This window comes from Perna viridis, chromosome 8 (assembly GCF_037379345.1).
Source record: "Perna viridis isolate PV_CMFRI_1.1 ecotype Kerala chromosome 8, ASM3737934v1, whole genome shotgun sequence".
Classification (NCBI taxonomy): Eukaryota; Metazoa; Mollusca; class Bivalvia; order Mytilida; family Mytilidae; genus Perna; species Perna viridis.
In genome coordinates this window covers 27,027,637-27,042,017 of record NC_142452.1, presented here as the reverse complement: position 1 = coordinate 27,042,017, position 14,381 = coordinate 27,027,637, and positions in this window count along the sequence as shown.

The window sequence follows — 14,381 nt, the reverse complement described above, 5'->3', positions numbered from 1 at the left end:
TTCCTATTTGATGTCTGCAGAGGGCTTATACTCGAAATATACTATCAGAAACATTTTGACTTTTCGAATCAGTAGGGTACAAATATAGGCTTATATTAAAACAGAAATCCGAGCATTTTCGTGACAATTTTTTTCATAAATGGGAGGTATAAAGATACCTGAAAATCATTTACTTATCAAGTTGATCAGTAGGGCCGTGTTTAGTAGACTCTCACAGCCAATGAGAAACATGCTTTGCTTTTAGTAATTGTTAGAAAAAAAATGAGAAATTGAAAAGGCTTAGTTAAATTACCTTTTATTGCATGTCTAGGAGACAGAAAAAATCATATTCAAACAGTGCACAAGATAAACCTTCATACGACATCGAGGAATATGGACTACAACATAATACGTTGAATGAATCGAAGGACGAAGACGGTGTACAACAATTAGGCAACAATCAACATGAACAAAACAGTGAGTCGTCTGCTGCAAGACCTGTCTTTCCACAAGGTGATGATGCATGTGAATATGCAGTCGTCGAAAAGCAAAATGTCAACTTTAGCAATGATGTATATGCCGTTGTCGATAAGACTAGACAAAAAAGATAAGACCTATGAAAGAGATGGCTAAAAAAGTCATCAATTTACTTAGTTTGATTATTTTTACACATTTACATTTTTTTTATTCTTTTTCGTTAATGCAGTCAGTGAATAAATTATTTTGCAATATATATTATCCAGTTCACAATTTCCATTTGACAATATATATTAGTCTTGTATTGTATTAGTTCCTGTCAAGGAAATCATGATTTTAGAAGAAAAAATAATGCAAACCAGGGATACAAATTAGACACACACACACAATAAATAACATAAAATACATAAAACAACACGTAAAACGAAAACAAAAATAAACAAGTAAATGATCGAGTCCACTAACAACTGGGAGCAAGGACCAGGTAGGTAAAGCGTCTTATGCTTTTCTAGATTCGCCCGTTGAATTCCTTATAAAAATCCAACCGGGGTAGACAAGAGAGAAAAGGAAAACAATGACATGATGAACAAATCGATTCAATGGTGCAGATGGAAAAAAGTCAATGATGGCGTACAGTGAAAAAAACACATAAATCAAGTTTCTCAAATATGTTTCTATCACTGTGAAAGTATAATTGTTCGTGATAATAGTTTTGGTGGGAGGTCTTAATAACGAATGCAATAAGAATCCAACGAAATGATAATTGCAGACTACCGTTTAGATGTTTCGACCTATAACACCGTTGACTCGTCCCTCAGAAATAGTTACTTCTGAACGGTGTTTACTAGCTTGTTCAAGCTAAATTGGTTTATCAATTAGTTTAGATTTTCAATTTTTGCTTGTGTTAATCAGCCGCAAAATGTCATTTGTGGATGAAAACAAACATCCGGTTTGAGAAACGCTGTTCAATTGATGTCATTTGAAATAAATTATAACTATCTTTTAAGTTTTAATGGGAATCTGGCTTCTGTTCACAATCAGGAAGTATCACAGTAGTATAAAGTTAAGTCTAACTTTTGAAAACTAGCCCGTTTTACTTTGTTGACGGCGCACTTTTAATCATAGGTAGTTCGCAGAAAACCATTTGTTCATATCACAAGGGCTTGCCTCCGAGAATATAAACACAAAAAATAGTGACCCCATAGTGGGGGAATGGACGCTCTCTTCAACGCAATCCTTTTTTTAAATCGAACATAGTATTATTTAATGCTCAACAATCACTTACAATATAAGTTGAATATTAAGATAAACACATGTATCCAATACAAAATTTTCTACTGAAATAAAAACTCCATATTTGTACAGTGAAACTACTGCGACCTAGACATCGCTAGACAACCGGTCTTCTTCGGGACTTATCTTGTCGATTGCGATGAAACTAGAAGCACACATGTTCCCCCGCTTTCTTGTGTAATCCTGAATCACACGGTAATAGTGACGTCAATGCACCTGGTCAATGCTCCCAATTTTTAGTAGAGTTGGTTTTTTTTTTTGTTACTTTGTATGTATGATTTTGGTTATTTTTTTTTGTTGTTGTTGGTATATGTTTTTCATGTCTAGTCTTTATCCCTTGATTACATCCGTTTGATTTCCGCTAGCATCTTGCTTCCCTTGAATACAATTTTATTCTTGTTGTCTTGTTTAACCTTTCTTGATACTTCTTGACGTCAATTAGTATGACCGATAAAATTTTTACTTCGGCTTTCGGCAATTCTGGAGAATTTGGAACAGCCTTTTATAAAGGCACTTTGGAAACGAAAATATCCCCGAAAGGCGAAATATTTATTGACGAACAAAAGAAACAACTCCAATTAACAGTTTTCTTGAAATCTGTACATTTCCACACTATCTGTAATACATCTTCTGACTATTTTTAAGAATATTCACCGTGAAATCAGTTTTCTGAGGCTATAAAAACCTCTCTTTCGCCAAAAAAAAAAGAAAGCAAATAATGATGTTTAAAAAGCCGTTTATAAACAAAACTATGAACAAAGTTTCATCGTTTTATTTTCAATGGTTGAAATGATCTTAAGGTTAGACAATGTATCAAACAGATTTGAATGAAAGTTTTATGGCTAAAATCATGTAAGCATTCGATAAAGTTACCAATAAGAAATTATGATGACTTATATTGAATTTAGGGTATTGCTGGGCATTATACAACTAACAATGCAAAAAACTGTCGAAAAAATATTCGGTTTTTTCTGCATGTCGGGACAAATTTATCTTATGTATAAAGTTTGTTTTATGTATATGCTGGGCGGAGTAATATGCAAAACACTGCTACAGAATGAAAATAGAAAACTTTAAATCTAATGAATTTTGATAAAGTATTTTGTTTCTTTCAACTCTTAAGGGTTAAGCTATAAATATGCCAATGTCATCGGTTAGGTGTATTGTCTCTTGGCAGAAAGTATTTATATTTAAACTTAAGGAACCTGGTATACAATAGAACACGCAACTTTGAAACATTTTCCCCACCTAGTTAAAGACATTTTCTTCAATTTGGAACATTTAATCAATACATTACTTACTTAGTTCACATCTTTGTTCTAGAAGTTAAACCCCTTACTTCGAGTTACTTTTCTTTCACATCATTATTTCTTTGTAGCTTGAGTACAAGGAGTCATTCAAACGTTATATAGCTTGTGACTGATAAACGTTCAATTTAGAATACCACCCGTACCCCATATTTACCACATTAATGGAAAAAAGAACTCTTCTTGCTATTTTCCCTCTGCTTCTCTTCTTCACTCTTTTTCACGCACCTTGTCGCTAATTATTTAGACCAATATAATCCTACTTCTGCCAAAGTTCGACAGGCGTACTCTTATGGGATATCGTACATGAATGAAAATATCTGAATTTCTAAACCAGTCGGCATTCCAATGGGTATTAATTGTGCTCTTCAAGTCGCTGACCTATTCCTTCACTCTTTTGAAGGTGACTATGGCTGATCTAATCCAAACGAAGGTACATCGTTTAGCTAGATCCTTCAATCTCAGTTTCCGCTATGTAGATGACATGTTATCTTTAAACAATCCTAGTTTCGGGTATTTGATATATCGCATCTACCCCAAAGAACTGGAGATAAGGGATACTACAGACACTGTGGTTAACATCATATCTTGACATACACTTAGAGATCGATGGTAAAGGGAAAATGTTGACCGAATTATACGACAAATGCAATGACTTTTCAATCCGTATTGTCAACTTTCCTTTTATCTGTGGCAACATTCCTTCGGTACCTGCGAATGGGGTTTTCATATACAACTTTTACGTTATGCCAGAGTTAACAACGCCGACTTTTTGTTTTGCGTAAGCTATTTTTACAACTAGGCTTCTGGAATGCACACTGTTTGTACAGTTCTCTTAGCAAAACTGGCTAGACACCAGCTAGGTTATATGAAAAAGAATTTTCACTTTCCTGTGTGAACCGTCATATGATTTAATGATATGCCTATGGACGGAACTCATGCTTTGCTTACGGCGAACCGCCATTTTGCGAACTATAGGGTGGAAAGAAATAAAGAAAAAAAGACATTTAAACGTGCAATTCTCCCGACTTCGCTGTTCTTTTCTGGTCTTTACTTCTATCCACCGCATGTTGCTACGAGCGAAGTCTCATTCGCCAAGGAGAATGTGTACATGCTTGAGACTGTCTTACTTCATTTCTACACATACTATCAAATGACTAAATAATAATTATTTAATATTTATCGACGTATTCAAAGACAAAATAGTGCTTTCGCACTTGTGCAACGTCGACTGATTCCTCCTCGTAGGATTAATCTAGTGCTGTAACTTAGTACACGATGTATGGTAGTACGGGACAGTTTATCTAGGTGTTATTACGTAGGATAGAGGATCAAATTAATGATGCATGTCACAACAAATCAGTATTATACAACGTCTCAGAATGTGACGACTCTATTCGCTACACTGCTCCATCGGATCAAATTGATACAGGGAAGATAACGTTAAGTTATAGAAGTTGCCTGAATAGAGTCTGAATAGAGTTGTCACATTCTGAGACGTTGTATAATATTCATTTGTTGTGACATGCATCATTAATTTGATCCTCTATCCTACATAATAACACCTAGATGAACTGTCTCGTACTACCATACATCTTGTACTAAGTTACAGCCCTAGATTAATCCTACGAGGAGGAATGACCCGGCCAGAGAAAGCTATATTTTATCATATATCCTAGCTGGCCGAGTGGTCTAGGGCGCTGGACTTAGTGCAGGCGGTGTTGCCATAGATGTCACAGCGGTACGAGTTCGAGTCCCGCAGAGGGAACGACCAAAAATTTGTATCGCAAATTTGACAGTTCTAACATCGTTGGGAATTTTTCAGACCCATCTATATATATATATATATATATATATATATATATTAAGAATATTTTGATTTTTTTTATTCATTCAAGGAATCATAAGATATATTATACTGTCGATAAACATCGATTTTACATTCAACTTTGTTATAGAATACTTAGCTGTTTATTTTTTTTTTCTGTGAAAAGGGATTAATGTTCAAATATGTGTTTTTGTCAGTTATGTTTGTATATGCTCACTTTACTTTACACGTTCCTCCATTATATATGTAAATGGTGTGTAGTGCACGCAAAAACGATCATTTTATTCATGTAACAAACGAAAGAACTTGAACGTAGTTATACATGTACGATAAAACATTGTTTTTTATCATCTGTGAAAGCCATTATGTGTGGATTGGAAATAAAAAAGCAGACAGTTCATCACCACAGCAGCGTCGGTCTGTGTTTGGTTGTTTGTTTGTTTGTTTTGGTAAGAGTTGCAGATTAATTGTGTAAAATAGTGCTTGAATTCATTAATGAAACATATTTAAAGCCTACTTGCCGATTTAAGTCAGTGGTATTGGTAAAAAGCTAATTATTTTAATGGGAAAAAAACGTCCACGGTCATAAATATTTTTCGGAAAAATATTTGTTAGAACAATATTTTGGTATGTAAATGAAAATGTTGCATGTAATCATCTGTGACCAAAAAAATTGGAACAATATTTTGGTATGTAAATGAAAATGTTAATAAACCAAAAGACATGCCTGACATTTTCATCTAGGTTGGATAGTTATGTCTTATACGTATTTTGTCTTGTGATATATTAAATAAGGTGTAACAAATGAATAGACCAGTATATTTTGCAGACTAATAAAACATGTGTGGTGTGAAATATCAAAGTTCATTTCCAGAACGAGTCATAATGATTAATGTAGTTGTATATCCATGTATATGTTTGATCAATGGGACAATTTGTTAAGATTATTCATGGGATAGTATCCAACAAGGTGAGTTGTAATAACACATTTGGATTTATGAAGTCCGATATTTTACTTCTATGATAAAAAAAACCAAATTAATTATACATACAAATCGTTTGTTGTGGGTGAAATAACCACCTTTTAGTCCGTAAAGAACACTATTTGTCGGCCACTTAGACATTTCTTAAGTTTCAATCGATAGATGAAAGAGCAGCCCTTAGCCGGAAAATAATCTTCTGTCGAAGAATATGTTGCTTTTTTGTCTTCCGCTTTACAATCAAAAACTGTGGGATACAATAAAGGTCAATGAGAAATTTGCCTTAAATATGCGACGTACATATGTATTAGTTGGCGCCAATTAACCAAAAGTGATTCAATAATCATCCCCGAAAATTCCGTTTTAAAGTGATAACTTTTTAATGTTTTTGTGTGTACTCTCTGAACTTTACTACTTTTACTATGCGCCTTGCCATTGGCAGTTTTACCCATGATAGACCCGGTCGTGCACACCTGTCTGTTATGGATTGTCTGTCAGTCATAGATAAGAACGAAAACCAAAGAAAAAAAAACATTAATTATAAGTCATCTACAGTGAGGTATTCCATTAAACCGAAAAAAGGCAGATCTGAATATGCAATTCTTGAGATGCTTAAAGTAGATATAATGTGTATGTCGTAGTTAATAAAACAAAGAAAAAAGAAATCTTCATGCATTGGCACTAACTAGTCAATATAACTGCAACTGTACAGAATGTTTAAACAATGATTTTATTCCAACACTCGTCATGAATGAACTTACAATATATCAAATACATAAAAGCATAAAGACCTGAAAACAGTCACAAAAAAAAAACAGGGATTAAAGAACTACATTTAATAACACTTTAATTTGATGTTAATTGGATTCGCTGCGAATAATGTAGTATCAGTAAATATAAATCTTTTACTTCTAACAAGCTTTACTCAGTGTTGCAGGTAGCCAGTTTACACGTTGATATGCAGTGTGGTTTGAAAAGTGTACATACTGAGACTTTACAGGATAGTATACGTAAGAGGAGAAAAGAATGTTGTTGTAAACTTGTCACATCGGAAAAATATCTGATATTTTTCCTCGACGTTAAGTGTCATTTATTTTGGTTATATTTCGAAGATAAAAACAATCATTCTCGTCGTATACATTCCCTTTTGTTACTAACGATTTAAATAAAAACCCGTACTAATTGATTTATGTGTGAATAAATGATGAATGTGCTGTAACGTTAAGATACACGTAAAGGTAAACTCATGGTGCGTAGATTGTTTAAATAAAATACAGTGGTTATTGTTGTATTGTGGTTTCCACATTACAGAGCATGATTAAAGGTAGCTTACAAGGCATCGAATGGTTACAGGTAAGTTGCAATCGGACGTGCTGTTGTTCATTTTATTATTCATTCGAACTTATGAATTTTATGCATACATATGTATCACTAGAGTGTATTAAGATTTTTTTTTACTATAAGATATACCTATGATTATATTTGGGATTACGAAATTAGTTTAAGTGGCCACAATCGAATTAATATAATTAACCTAAGAGAAGATTTTGCGTCCAGAAATAAATGATTATTAAAAAGTTTAGCTTTAAATAATTCTATGAGGACAAGAAACGCTTTTCGATTTTATTTATTTGGCCTTATTGTATTCATTTCGTTAAGTTAAACTATGTAATAGTTAGCAGCGCCCCTTTAAAACATCTTTTATTGCAAAGTCCATTTAAGTGTTGATCACGAGTTGCTATATACCGTCCTCAACCCGCCCATCCCACTAAATCCCTACATGAATTGTGATTGGTTGGGTGAGTATTGTTCTTGCATGTTCATTTCTCCTTTGTTTACAGGTACAATGATTTTGCTTCAGATATATGACTTCATTGATTTGAGATACACATAATGTTTTCCTTTGTTTAAATGCATTTCGGTGTAACTGTGCGTATGTAATTGGTTTTAGACCTGTACATGTACATATTAAAAGTAGCGCTATTTTGGAGATATAATGGGTCGACTAGAGGGTATATGCTATATCTTGTGCCAATGGCAAACTAAAATGTGTTTTGTTTAATATCACACTTTTTAAAAGCTAAAATGGTAGAGTTTTCTGCTATTTTGCATTTATTTCAGGAGGGGTCAAAAATCAATCGACCACAACACATTTTGATAAGTTATTTTTGTGAAGTTGTGCACTACAGGTACTGAGAAACCGGTCTCATGTAAAGATCATTTGTATAGACTTTCAAAAATGAACGTTGACAACTCAATCACTTAAAAATCCTAAAATATTTCGATGTATATCAACTGAATATGTCCGTTCCCGCGCTTGAATTTCAACAGACAAATTATTGTTAGATAATGATATTACATTTTTAAAATGTTTCCTTTCAATAGTTTAAATTTATGAAATGAAATGAGAACTATGCTTGCAACCCTTTGAAAGAGTAATCAAAGGAACCAAGATTATAGGGGTTATCAAAAGAATGTAATCCAGGGACAAATACTAGACATTGCAAACAAACATACACAAGAAAGAACATAAAGTAACTAAAATCATACATACAAAGTAACAAAAGCAAATGAGCAACTCGGGCTGTACGATAGCCACATTTAAAAGTTAAAAAAAGAAACTGTATACAAATATGAATAAAACGTAAAAACAAATCGATTAAGTGAGCCCATACTGTAAAGCATTTGTCATGTTCTGGGCTTTTATATCCTACAGTACCTGACCGATCCGTGCAACTGTAATTGCGATCGGTCATCAATCAACGATCCTTTTCTGATCAGTCATCGATCCGTCAAACCGATACGTTAACCGGTGATCACATCACGTGACCACTGAGCGGTAAATATATTCCGATCTTTCATTTGTAAAAAATCTTACACATATTTACTAAATACAATGGATTTCAACATCAATTACTTGCGTTTATTTTACATTTCTTTTATTTTTTAACAAATTACTTCTGTGGATTTAATATTTTTAGTTTAAAGATAATTTTTTTATTGTGGTATATTGGATTCGATCCAATGGAAATTCTGAACTTTACATGAACTGATCTTTTGTTATTTTACATAAAAAAGGTACGATCATTTCGGTCACCGGTTATTGGTTATCAAGCCGTCGGCGATCATTCACTTCCAGTCACTGATCTATCAAAAGGTTGCGCGGATCATTTCATGGACGGTATGATGGAAATGGGACACTTGTACCTTTAGATGTCAATATCAATTCTACGAAGTACGTTGACATTCTTGACATTAAACTTATGGTCAATCGTTGCACACCTCCCCCCCCCCCCCGAAATTACCATGGGCATTTCAAAATGATTATGCACCATGACATTGATCTAAAGTGCTGAGAAATGACATACCTACCATACTATGGCCAGAAGAGATCCCTGACATGAACATTATAGAGAACGTCATGTTTTTGGTGGATAATATACATAGAAAGCGCATCTTTTTACCGTAAAAACACTGGTGATCTTAAAACATTGTTCTTAACACCTTGTTGTTGACTTCTGTAACGACGGTAAGGAGCCTGTAACATGTGTTACCTTAACATGCCAGGACTGTGCTATAAGCATATGATTCAGTAACCAAATATTAAGGAACTAAAAACTGTGAAAGTTTATAACATCACTAACAACATAAAGATATTCAATGAATAAATGATAGATTGTACACATGTTTGTATAAATCAGACCTACCCCCTATTTTCTAAATTTTTGGATTTTTTTTCAATTAATATTCTATAACAAATATGATACTATTTGATCCTTTGATCGAAACGTACTGGCAAATGGCTATAGATAAAGTCATTTTGACAAGACAAATGTCTATTGCATCTTAACTGTGACAACATGTATACGTATTGCACATGCCACAAAATGCACAGTTGAATCGTGTAGTTGTAGACTTAATGCATATTTGAAGTTCAATCATATTAAGATAACCAAAGAAAAAAGATAGGAGTTTTGTTTATATAAAAATGAAATTCAAAGATGTAAGTTCTTCCCCAAAAGTGAATGTACTTACGATAGTTTAATATATTCTAATAACAGCCCGGAAACCAAATAAGTTCCCCGGAAAGCCTTTCTTCATTTTAAAAAAATAGTACTTCAAGCTAATTTTGAAAGGTTCTCGTTGCAGATCAAATCGAGAACACTATGTTACATTTTCAGTTATTCAATACAGAATATTTAGATAGACGTTGTAGTATTCTAGGATGGTTTGTCATATATTCATGAAAGATATAACAAGTGCAACTAATTTTTAGGCCTCATTTATTGAGGGATTATGTTCACTTTTTTAAAGTTCTATACACGCGATCTTTACACGTCCTTTAAGACTTATCAAAGTGTATGGGGATGTTTGACCCTACCTCTAAATAGGGCAAAATAGGTAAAAAATCAATTGGCTTTCACTTAGAAAAATATGATATTCAAACTCCACATTGATTTATCTTTTCATTGACTGTGATACGCCGACTAACACAATCAGAACATATCTACCTCGTGTGGTATTTCGGCGTATCACTCTCTACTACAGGCAATATGTGTATAATAACTTCTCTGCCCATTAAAGTTATAAAAATACTAAGCCATCCGCTTAACTAGTTTTGACAAATTAGACTTGCTTCATCTAGGAGCTAAAAGTGCCGACATATATATCAGTGATACAATAAATTTTTTTTACACATGAGTAAGGAACACAGAACCATGATATCCCATTAAATTTACCCTTCTGCATGTTGATATAATATTGAACGTTTTACACAATAGCCAAAATCGAGATCACCATTTCTTTCTTTTTAGTCATTTTGTGGGGCTCTACATGACAAAATAAAGTGCTTGTATTTATCTACTGACATTTTGTAATCGTCAATATTATTACGTAAAATACGTTGATTTTAATGATTTGTTTCCATAGAATGGGCACTAGCTGCTTTATTCGGAGTTGCCACTGGGGTTTTGCTATGTGAGAGGTGAGTTGTGAAAAATTGACCTACAGTTATACTAAATATCGAAACATACACGAATGAGTCAATAATCATATTTTCATCTTTCTAGAACCTTCTTTAATTTTTCTCACTATTTACAAATAATTACTCTACCTTTATCAATCCTACCGGCTAGACAGTTCATAAAAATATAGTTATTACATTTCATATCATCTAAGGTTGTAGTAACTTTCATCGATGTAATAAGAAACATTATATACGCTGTATTTTATTTTTGAGAACAACAAACCAAAATTCATTGACACGTGCAAAACAGAGATATGCTGACGTAGAAACACGTGAAATGGAAAATAGATACAGAACACCCCAGCGGCCTTATCATAATCAGCAGGAGTACGGACATGTAGCATAAGTAGGAACACTGATTGTGTAGTACCATAGGTATCACTGCAGACCTAATTGAACCAGGAAATCTAACATATTTCTGATATAAATCTAGTTTTATTTAATTCAATTCTATCATTTTGCTTCAATATTCATTTGTGGTTCGTCACACATTTTTTAACAAAGTAGTATGAAGTGTGCTTTTCATCGGTTTGTGAGCATTCAACACAATATGGATTTTTGTGACCATTCATTCACGACGAAAAGTTATTACAACTTCAAACCAATACCGTTTTTCTTTCAAACATAATATACCTATTACTTCAAACGCGCATGGACGCGTTAATGAATGTATGTGAAAAATACATGTGACTCTTTCAAGATTTATTGTTCATGAAAATAGTTTTGATATTGATAAATACGAATAATATCTCTATTTGCAATGTAGCGTAATATTTACATCATTTTACATATGATTGTGTGTAAAAATAATTATAAAATACTGACATGTACATACATTGTGTGTGTCAGTTTAATTTCCAAAACTTTCATCAAACCTTGTATATTGTGCCTTGGAGCTAACAGTGCTAAAGTATGCATTTGTCATATATTCAATTGTTTGTACAGGCAAGCAATCCTTAACTGGCTGTGTTTGATACAATACGTGTTACAGTATTGAACAGTTCGACTTAATGTCAACGTTTATAAAAACACATATTTCTGACTATTTCATATATAGACATGAACGAGTTTTCTTGGGTGTTAAAACTTTTTTAGTCTTTTACATTATAATGATCAGTTTATGGCTGTATAAACGCACCTGGACAGAAGATCTATGTAAGAAGTTGTATCCATTTTGCATCAGTCGTCGTTTGACTCCGTTAACTTAAGTTGATTATTGTTAATAATTAAGAATTTAGTAATATATCTCAAACAACTAAAAGGGTTACCAGAAAAAAATGTGACATTCCCTTTTCAGCTCAAATAGCTCTTTGAAAGCTTGAATTGACTCTAATAGTAAACAAATCAGAAATGCAAAGAGTTATGTGGAATATTACTTTTTTCTCAAGTAGAGTGATGACAAATACAATTCTGAAATATGTGATACAACCCAAAAAGGCTAAACATTCCCTGAGATGGCACGATGAGACATTCAAAGACCCCTATTAGGTCAAAGTTCCAGGACGACTAAAAAGGCAAGAAATACCGGTCAAAGAAATCATTTTTTAAACCTTAAAATAAGAAGTCCGCCTCATATCTTGACATACACTTAGAAATCGAAAGTAAAGGAAACCTATTGACCAAACTTTACGACAAACGTGATGACCTGTCATTCAGAATTGTCAACTTTCCTTTCACCTGTGGCAACACCCCTTCATATAACAACTCATACGTTATGCCAGAGCTTGCCGAAACTACGCAGACTTTTTTTATTGCACTAGAATTCTAAGAAATAGGCTTCTGGGACAGGGTTATGTTGCTACAAGTTTGAAGTCATTATTAACAGGTTTTATGGTCGTCATCATAAACTCGTGGATCGTTACGGTGTATCTATCTGCGCCATGACAACTGATTTGTTCAACGTGTCATGGTTTTTCCTTTCTTTTTCGTCTATCCTGGACTTGATTATTTATGAGCAACTCGGCGGGTGTTTCTAGAAAAGCAGAGGACGCTTATCCTACGGGTGCACCTGATCTATGCTCTGATAGTCCATGATGTAGGAGTTGATCGTTCATGCTTTTTTACCTTGTATGTATGATTTTAACCACTTTATGTTCTTTGTGGTGTATGTATGTTTTCCATGTTTTGTCTTCTTCCATGAAATTCATTCTTTTGTTTACCTGTTTAACATTGATTCCCTTGATTATCCCTTGTAATGTCAGATGTGGATATTTGGATATTTTTGCTGAACACACAAAAACATCCATTTCTTATCAGTGACTAACTTTGCAACATCTCGAATTTATATTTCGCTACTTACTTTGATGGAAACTATATAATAATAATAATAATAATAATAATAATAATAATAATCTTCAAAAATAGACATACAAGGAGATGGATAACCTAAAGTGTAAAACTTTTAAAGAGATCCAAAAGAACAATAAATATTCCACATTATTATTTTACATGTACAAGTCCCCATGGATCGAAATTCCAGGACACTCCTTACTCTACGTAATGATCGTATTTGTAACCATACGAAACAATTGAGGAACAATATTGCAAAAGCCCATAGGCTATTAAAACAACACCTGTAAACATTGTAATGAATTATAGTGCTTAAAATAATTTCTTCATCTATTTTACAAGGAATGATATTAATACCGCATATCGATAAGTCTTCCTCGTTAACGTAAAAAAAATGTTTTTTCTTGCTTTAGCAAAAGAGTTATATGACGAAAGGAGAGCAAAAAATAAAGCTCAATACCAAAGCTCTTTTTTACAGGGTAATTTTGTTATTAAGTTTCCTTGATTTTAATTTCAGATTTACACACTTAATGTATTGATTTTTTTTTCTTTTGATAAATATAATACTGAAGACATTTTAGTACCAATAATATTAGTTAAAATAGCTAATTGTTGCATTTTCGTATCATATTGGGTACAATTATTACGACAATTATTCAAGAAAAAAAACCAAATATTAAATATAAAACAAAAAGATATAGCAATATATCAACACATTTATGCAAAAGCGCATCCAGTTCTTGTAGATCAATATGACATGAACATATATTGTGTTACAGATGGAAAGACAAGTATGTTGTCAGGAAAATGATGTAATTATTAATAATTTACAATAATTAACAATAGCCCCATTACCTTATTCCCTATAGCCCCATCCCTCCATCCCCATTGCATCGACTTATTTCCCGTTGTCAAATACCTTTCCCAATTTCGAAAATAAAAAGTAAAGTAATTTTTTTTATCGAACACATATAATGGATAAGGATGCAAAAAGTTTTGTACGATCAATATTGATTTTAGAATCTCGCCGGCGAGTTCGAAAATTACCGAAATCACGCGATATTTGCGTTGTTTACATGTATTATCGACACTGCGAGCTGCATGAGAAGTAATCATGCACAATATTCTTAAATATATAGATATATGTATAAGTTGTGAATGAATAAGATTTCTAAAATTATTCTTATAAATGTTAAAATTGT